Source organism: Prosopis cineraria, unplaced genomic scaffold (genome assembly GCF_029017545.1).
Source record: "Prosopis cineraria cultivar Desert tree isolate PC_DT_omini unplaced genomic scaffold, ASM2901754v1 PC12, whole genome shotgun sequence".
NCBI classification, from domain to species: domain Eukaryota; kingdom Viridiplantae; phylum Streptophyta; class Magnoliopsida; order Fabales; family Fabaceae; genus Prosopis; species Prosopis cineraria.
This window is the reverse complement of record NW_026555343.1, coordinates 2,697,992-2,708,199: the sequence shown is the minus strand read 5'-3', so window position 1 is coordinate 2,708,199 and position 10,208 is coordinate 2,697,992.

The window sequence follows — 10,208 nt, the reverse complement described above, 5'->3', positions numbered from 1 at the left end:
GTTAAAAAAGAAAACAAAACGGATTGAGTATTGGTTTTAATATGAGAAAACATAATTTTAGATGGTTAAATTTTACTTAAATTTTGTTATAAATTTTTATATTTTTTTAATATTTTAATATAGAAACTTAAAACACTAAATAATAAAAGTATAAGAATTTAAAATATCAAAACAAAGTGTAAAGACTTATAATAAAATTTAATTAAAATATAAATATTTAAAATTATGTTTTTCTTTTAGATTGTGTTTGGATGGGTGAATTTAAGTTAAAAATATAGATTTAAAATCTCACATATGAAATTTATAGATTTTAAATTCTTTATTTGGATGATATAAAAAATTTCAAATTACAATATTCAAATTCTTTGTTTGGATCTAGAGTAAACTCTTAAATTTTATATTTAATATTTGAATTTAAAAGAAACTTGAAAGATTGATCAAATTAGAGGATTCGAATGGCCAACTTCCAACGGGATCAAACAAACAAAGTTGGCTGGCATTATGGCATCGGTCATGATCGGGAATGGGACCTTTGACTTCCATCGAGACCAGATTGTCACAACAACAGGGATGGGATGGTCGACTTCCACCAAAACCGAACCGACAACCATGATGGGGACTGGATGACTAACTTCTACCAACACCAGACCGATGATGACGATCGTGACTAGATGGCTGACTTCTACTAGGACCGTATGGCCAACTTTCATTGAGACTGGATTGACGGTGAAGATGAGGACCGGACAACTGACGATGAAGATAAGGACCGAATGGCCAACTTTCACTAGGACTAGACCAACGGCAACGACAGGGACCGAACGATCGACTTCCACGAGACAAGACCAATGAAAGGAACCAAACAATTTACATCCACCATCAATTTGGTCTTTGTGAAAGTCAGCTGTTCGATCCCCATCCTCACAGTCAGTCCGGCCCCGGTAGATGTCCATCATTCGATTCCCGTCGTCAGTCCAGTCCTAGTGAAAGTTGACCGCCTTGTCTCGGTCATTGCCGTCAATCCAGTGCTGTGCAAATCGATCGTCCAGTCTCGATCGTCATTATCTGTTCGGTGCCAATGGAAGTTGACTGTCTGATCCCCGTTGTGGTCGTCGGTCCCGTCCCATTAGAAGCCAATTGTTTTGTCTCGATCAACAATGTTAACTTGTTTCTATGAACTTTGGCAGTTCAATTTAATTACCGTTAGCAAGTCGATCAAGCTTTCATATGGATCAAAGTACAAAAGAGCTTGATTTAGAATTTGAAATAATAGAGGTTTAAAAAGAATTTTAAATTAAAAAAAAAAGAGAATTTAGACTTAGTCAAATCCAAATTCATACATTTTTAATTATTCAAATAATGAATTTAGCTCAAATTCAAATTCAAATCCAAATTCATGTGTATCTAAACATAGCATTAATATTATCTAGCCCAAGGGCCACTTGCCCTAAATCAATTCTTACTTCTTAGCGGCGCATGATCCAACCTTAATTTTATAAGACTGAAGGGCCACCCTGCTTTCCCTATTTAATTAATAACGATAATGATTAGGTTAAATTAAACTTTAATTTAACTTTTCATTAATTATAATTCAAATAAAGTGAGGTTGAGTTTGTTTCATCATAGATCTTTTATTGTGATCTGCATATGATGAAGAATCTCGCCCTTGAATGTGTTTTATTTATTTTTTTTTTTTTTGGGCCCAAACCCTTGAATGTGTTTTAATACTTTGAATCTATGACTATTTATTATCTATTTGGCACCTTTATAATATATCAAACTTACTTCGTTAAAAAAAAAAAAACAGGAAGAATCTCGTCGTTCTAAAATAATTCTTCTTCCAGCTAGCTGTGTGAAATTATCTTAATAATATGGTAAATTAATTTATTTGAAATTCTCTTAATAATTGTTTAAATTACAAGATTTATTTTGCCGGAGAGTGAATTGATTTGCATGTTTACCATGAAAATATAATTACTCATTAGTGCATAAAACTTAGAAAATGATAAATTAAACAAACACTTTGAAAATCATATCACAATTATATTTTAAAATATTTAATGATGTATTGAGAAAAAATAGAAAATACATATTTCATATAATTTTTAAGTATTTTGAATAATATCGGCAATTATTAATGAGAATCTGATATGTATATATTTTTTAAAAAATCTAAATACTGGTTTGGAAAATATTAAAAATTATAAGATATTATTTAATAATAAAAACCGTATCGCTAACTATAAAATTCACGAGCTTCTTATATTCTTTTTTGAAAAATTGATTAAAATTTAAAAATTATATTTAAAATTTGTTCAAATATATTTTAATCTATAATTTATAACAAGTCGCTTAAAAACTTTTTTTTGTTTTTCCAATTTTTTATTTTCTGCAACACGCCAACACTAGAAAAGGGGCTAATTAAATACATAAAAAGGGGGGATTCGCATGTACATGAACATGACAGACATCGTCACCCTAATATCGCTTTTAAAAATCGTTTTAGACTTTGTTTCGATGATTGTAGCTTTCAAATTAAAATAATAAGAGCTTTGATGATTGTAAACGGAGGAACGATTCGCCACGTCTCCTGCCGCCATCAACTGATCAAAGCCGAAAGAGACAAATATGTGTGTAAATAGATATATTCCTCTTATTTAAAAATATAAAATATTTTTAATTAAATTTTATCCTTTAATAAATTAATTATTTATTTTTAAATTAATCATATCTTTTTATATTTACTCATATTAAATATTCTATAGTAAATATAAAGTCACTATTATTAGGAATATTTAAAAATAATAATAATTATACCTCGAAAGATTAAAAATGCATTATATTTGTTAATACCAAACTTCTCAAAAAATATTTTACATTTTTTAATAAAGAGAGTATATATTTCCTAATCTCCTAAGTAAAAGTTATATAATCAATTTACATACATTATAAAATTTTATTTAGTTAGTTACTTGTGAAATATATATTAGTTTCTTTAAAATATTTTTTATTTATTTATATTAAAAACTACAGTAATTTATATAATTAATAGAAGTAGTTTAGGAAAAATGATAAATATAAAAAATAAATATTATGTCAAGAATCAAAACAAACTCTTTAGTATGTATTTGGTTTTTAACTTGTCAAAAGTTTATTGGATAAAAGTATATTTGACAAAAATTAATCTAGTGAAAGTTAATTGTTGTAATAAAATTTATATTTAGATATATTTTTTTAAAATTTAGTTTGATACGCTTAAAGTTGTTTAGATTATAATAATAAAATGTGCTTTTAAATGTCTAATTATTAAAAAAGACATTGATTCATGATAACTTATAATTTTTATTATATAAATATAATATATTTAAAATATTTTAAAAATATGATAAAGATTTTAAATAATATAAAATTTAATTTATAATGCTAATAACTTGATCTCTAGTTATTTGTAATTTTTTAATTTGTAATTTTTGAAAATATGATAAAAATTTATAATTTTTATTATATATTAATACTAAAAGTTAACATGATTAATTATTTAATTTATAAGGTTAAAAAATTGATACCTAATTATTATTATTATTAAAATAATAATTATATTTTTAAGGAATTAACTATTTTTTAAATAAAAAATAAAAGATTAAATTTGAAATAATATGATCAAATAACATTATACTTTTTAAATTTATTTTTTTAAAATTTTAAATAATTATGTTTTAAAAATTTACTTTCCATAATTTAAATATAGCTTTTTATAAAATATTTTATCTAAATAATTTTTAATATTTTAAAAATAAGCGAATCAAATGGACCCTTAATAAACTTAATTAAGAATTCACAGCACCGGGAGGGGGGGAATCGTAACGAAAGTAACCCGAGCGGGTAAAAACTGTAATGTCTGTGGTCGCATCAATGTCATCCATTCACATGACACTGATATCTGACCCGTCTATTCTGGTACGGTCCCACTGTAATTCATCGCAACCACCGCAAATTTCACAAAACCCTTCTTAAAAGCACGCCACGTCGCCACGTCATGGATTCCAAACCGGCACATGGAATCTAATGTGCCGGAGATTTCCCCCCCAAAACTAGTGGATGATCATAACTTTTACTTTTTCAACATGTTTCTTTAAAATTATGAACAATTTTAAGATTTGTTGATTACCTTTAAAAGTTTAACAAATTTTTAATTATATTCTTATTAAATATATATAACTCTAAGATTCTATTTATAAGTTAAAGAGAAAAAAATTACTCCATCTGTTTAAAAATATAAAGTATTTTTAATCAAATTTTATCTTCAATAAAATAATTATTTACTTTTAAACTAATCATATCTTTTCATATTTATCTCTATTAAATACCCTATAATAATTTAAAATTATTCATTAATAGGGGTGCTTTAAAAAAGCAATGATTACACCTTAAAAGACTAAAATGACTTACATTTTTAAATATTTATTTTTTTTAAAAAAATACTTTATATTTTTTAACAGAGAGAATATCTATAAGTCATATCATCAATTTTTTATCACAATTTCTTCTCTTACTTTTCATTAAATATTGGTAGGATAAAATGTGTTATTAAATATGATAAATTTAAAAAATTGCTAAATTTTTTTAAAAAAATTAATAAATTTTATGATTTTTCTTTGATTCTAATTGTTTATAAATAATATTAGAGGAAATATAGTTTAATAACATATTTTTCTTACTAATATTTAACGAGAGTTAAAAAATTGTAATAAGAAAAATTAATGACATGTCTTAAATTCCTTTCAATTTTTATTATAAAGTGTCTTTTTAAAGGATTATGTGGTCACCCGTATGTTTAATACCACCTGATATGTATTAATTACATTCTTTAATATTATCTTTATTTAAATTCATTTATTATGAGAGAACATACAATGTAACAATGTAATTTTTTTAAAAAATATTTAAATAGAGATAAAACTAAAATTTTAATATATTTTTAAATAAATTTAATAACTTAATCATGTTTACTTAATTTCACAAGTAATTAGAAGTGTGAGATGAAGGAAAGAGGGAGTAAATTAGGGGGAAAACCTTCAATGATTAACATTAGATAGGGAAAGGCCGCACGGAAGAGGCTGAAGGGAGGCGCGTGATGTGGACGCTGATGCGCATGTGGGCAATCTGGAAGCCACTTGTCGAGGAGGTGTTGATTTCAGTGAGTGTCCGTCGTTTTTCATTTTTGATTATGAGAGGATTGCTAGGGACACGAATTGTGCTGCGATTTGCTAATCAAAACTTTGATGGTATACTGAAACCGAAGCAAAGCAATCCACGACTCTTGCGCATGTTGGCAACATCCAGATCTATAGTCTATATCATATTAATATTTTGCGTGTGTGATTTTAGAAAGTAGGAGCTTGATAAGTTAAAATAAATTAAAATAAAAAGCCGTGTACCATAAAATAAAATAAAATAAAAAAGCCAGCACAATTCTTGCATTCCTTACACGATGCCTTTTTCTCAATAAAAACGCATTCATACAAGCACAGACAAGGACATTAGCACAACATAAGACGAGAATTAAGCGTTCATGGTGCCAAAAGTCAGCAATATCAAGTCTCTCAGATGTAATCTAGAAAGCCAATGGATCTAATTAGAGTATTTTCTCGAGCCACGTGGCAATTTCTCACAAGACAGTCGTGATTTATATCCTTAGTGCACCTGTGGCGGCACAAGTCACAGCACTTTCGAAACACTTACTTTCAACCATTATAAATTGTAATAGTACTGTTTTGTTTGATTATGCATGTATTTAGATAAAATAATACTCTCTCTATTTAAAAAAATAAAATATTTTTAACTGAATCATATCCCTCAATAAAGTAGTTACTTAATTTTTAACTAATCCTATCTTTTCATATTTATTCCTATTAAACACCCTACAATAATTATAAAGTCATTATTAATAGGAGCACTTATAAAAAGATAATAATTATATTTTAAAAGACTAAAAATAATTTATATTTTTAAATATCTAACTCTTAAAAAAATATTTTATATTTTTAAATGGAGGAGGGAGAAGAAAACATTCTTGCAGCATATTTAACCTTTTTCCTTTGTCATTGTTTGTTTGTTAAGCCTCCGCGCGCGCTTTTACAAGCAAAACATGCTCTCAACCAAAATCATTAATTTTAATTAATGTTTATATAATTATTCATGTTGAGAGCTTGTAAATTCTCAACATTGTTGAGTTGGCATTAGTTGATGGGGGCTCAAGATTTGACAATGAAAATTACGAAGGTTACTTCTTGCACTCAAACCTGAGTTTATGAGCAGCACCAGATAGGAGGAATATATATATATACATATATTCCCCAAAGAATAGTCAGATGCAGTGTAATAATATATGAAGGGAAAGTTTTGTGTGGAGGATGAAGTCAAGAATCATTATAAAGCAAACAAAGAGGAAAGAGACACGTCCCCGTCTCACGGAACCCTGTCGACTGTCGAGTGCTATGCACATGCTCAAAGGAATAATTTCATGTTCCTAGTTATATCTATTGAATTACAAATTGATATTGGATTTCGTAAATGTCAAGGTTAAATTGTTAATTTTATTATTAATGAATATTCTGTCTAGCATAAGGGGTTAATTTTTCATAATGTAATAAATTAATATTTAAATTATTGCTAAAAGAAATGTCTAGTTGCTGACATTTAGTAAATAACTGTATATCAAACAAGGTTATCTTTAACAAAAAAATATTTATAAATAATTAAAAAAGTTAAATTTTTTAATATTTTTTTCAACCGTACTGGAGATGTTCAAGACAATGAGGACATAATGAGAGGTGACATTGTCTCACCTTTAACTTGAAGGTATCCGATGAACTTAAAAAGGAGAACAAATTAGGATTTTAATTTTAAAAATTAAATATTAAAAAGAAGAAACCTTGTAAAAAGTGAATGGTCACTGCTAAGAAACCTTATTTTTAAAAAAATAAAAATAAATGCTAAGCCCCTGTATAGTATGCATAGCTGAACAGAATTTTTTTTTAAAAAAAAGGAATAGAAATTGAATATGATTTTGTGGATGTAAAAAATTAGCTTTTATACTTTAAATTTAAAACAAGTGATAAAAAGAATTAAGCAGTGCTGACTACTGAACAACGATGACAATGACACTATTAATATTTATATTTATGCGCAATCAAAAGGATGCCTTGTTCATCAACAACACCCAAGGAGGACAAATTGCTCCCTTTTTTTATATGCATATATTATGGGTTATAGGATAAATAAATAAGTTATTCCCTGATTTTAAATCAAGCAGTATCATATATTTTAAATTTATTTATTATGTAAATTATTTTTTTAATTTTTAAAAATATTATAATATAACCTTTATTATTAATATAAGTTAACTTTAATCATCAATTGATTGAAAAATGACATAAAAGAATATCAAAAATTAAAAAAAAAAGACAAAAAATTTATAATAATTAACCCACAAATTATAGGACCTAAAAAATTATAGAAAACGATCAAAACAATTTTGATGCTTTTTTTATCATCTTTGATGTTCTTTTTGTCATTTTCTGATTACCTAACATTTAAAGTTAACTTTTCTTAGCTACATGGGGCTAGAGTACATCATTTTTAAAAGTTGATGGAACAATTTACACAATCAATAAGTTTATAATCTATATGCTACTGGATTTAGAGTTTAAAGGATAATTTATTTATTTATTTTATATTATAATACATTAAACTATATTAATTGGATAGGTCCCAATGGGATTAAAAAATAAGTTAAATGATTAAATTTTTTTTTATCATTTGTTGATTTAATAAAAGCATGTGATTAAGAATTGTTTTGTGATTTTAAGATTTTATTATATCTCTGACTCTCTGTAGATTATTGTTCATAAAAATGATATACTATTTGGTTTTTTTTTATATTTTTGTATAACTATATTGTTTACATCTTCTCTCATTCATTGCATCTGATTATTTACATAACCTAACCAAAGTAAATTATCAAAATAATTAAAAATATATTTCCTTAGTCAGTTAAAAAGAATTATATTTTCATATGTTTTAATTATTTTAAAAAATTTAATAAAATTTTCTAAAAGTATTTCTTTTTAAAAACAAATTAAACAAGTGGCCATGATTGTTGGATATGCTTGGTTGGTTGAGGGGATTGTCAAGTATTCTTGTGGATCCTAGGAAATAGGCGCAAGAAGACAAAATGTGAAAATGTGGACAATAATGCATATACATTGCAATGAAATCATCTTTGACCGCCACAAAAAAAGAAAGAAAGAGAAAAAGGAAATGCGATTGGGAGAGTACAATAATGCGAGGGTGTTCACGCGCTATGGTTAGTCCAGTTCTATCCTGATCATATTAAAAAAACAAAATATCCTATTTAAATGAAAAAAAAAGGGAATAGAAGTGGGTGACATGGAACAAAAATATGCCAGGGGACAGGAGATTATCATTAAAATTTTCTGTCCTCTCCCAAATATATTATCATATTTTTTATTAATATTTAATATTTCCTTTGGACCAAGGTAAATACCATTAGTAATTAATTCACTATTCTAAAAAAATATTAGTCAAAACATAATTTTACATAAATTTTTTTATATAGTATATCCTCACTAAATATCATATATAAGTGTATTAATAATGACAAATAAAATTTCAATGTATTGTTTTTTCAAAAGGAGTAATAAATAAAATAGGAATAAAGTTAGAAAAAATAATTATAAAATTTGATGAATGCCCAATATTTTGGATCAAGTAAAACTTTTAAAAAATGCCTAACATATTTTTTACATAATCATCTGCTCACTTAAGTATTGTAATTCAATGATTCTATTATTGTTATGTTATTTGTAGCATGGAGGTTATTTGTGGTTATCGTGCACTTGATTTTAAGTTGTGATTGATGAGATTGTGTTCTTTTATTTTAAATTGTAGTTAATGTAACCCAATGATTGAATTTATGTACTTGTATTATTTTGGTTTTCAACTTAGCAAGTCATGTAAGTTAATAAATATTATTATTCAGATCTCTCTTTCATGCTCTATTTGTTTGTCGAGATGTTTTAGTCTTGGCTTTAGTCCCATCCTGATCTCAAACAAGGCCGGATGACTTTTGGGATAGGATAGAACATATGACAAAAACTTAGACCTATTCATTTTTTGGGACGAGACACTGGATAAGAGTATCCATGTTTTATCGTGTGAACATTCCTATTATGATGAACTATTTGGGGCTCCAATTGAGGTGTAAAGTTTCTTTTTAAAAAAAGGTTTTCTCGAGGGAAAAAAAATAAGATCATGATAATTAAGTTTAAGAAAAGAGAAGTAATACCAGCAAATGTTAATCCCAATTAATAAGGATTTGGTTCATGAATTATAAGGTTGTGAGATCAAATCATACGGACAACATGAAGGCCTTGTTGGTAAATGATATGTAACTATCTTTGTAAGCATTTTTTAAGCCTAGAAGTATGTCTAGACTTAGTAATTGGGACTAAACTACCTAAACTTTTATTGACCAAAAAGAAAGAGAAGTAACGACAGTTAGAAACATAATAATTTTTTTAAAATGAATTATAAATATCAATTTAAATAATTATAAATATGATATTTAAATTTTAAATATAACCTTCAATTTGTAATTAAAACTATTGTTTGCAACTATTTAATTTAATATTTATACTTATTTAGTTATCATATTTCTTGAAGTAAATTACTTTTGCAAAATACATACTCCTTCCATTAAAAAATGTAAGACATTTTTAACTGAATTTCACCCATCAATAAAGTAATTACTTACTTTTCAACTAATCCTATAGTTTCATATTTACCCTTATTACATACCCTATAACAAATATAAAATTATTATCAATAGGGGCACTTTTAAAAAAGAGGTAATAATTACATCTCAAAAGATTAAAAATGTCTTACATTTTTGAACATCCAACTCTTTAAAAAATGTCTTACATTTTTGAACATCCAACTCTTTAAAAAATGTCTTACATTTTTGAATGGAGGGAGTATGTAATATGTAAATTGTAAATTTTTTCCCATCCACAAAGAAACTTTTACTTCGTGGGACAAGATTGTGCAGGATGAGACAAAAATATGTCAGGACAAGACATGAGATTATCATTAAGACTGTTATCCCATCCCAAATATATTATTATATT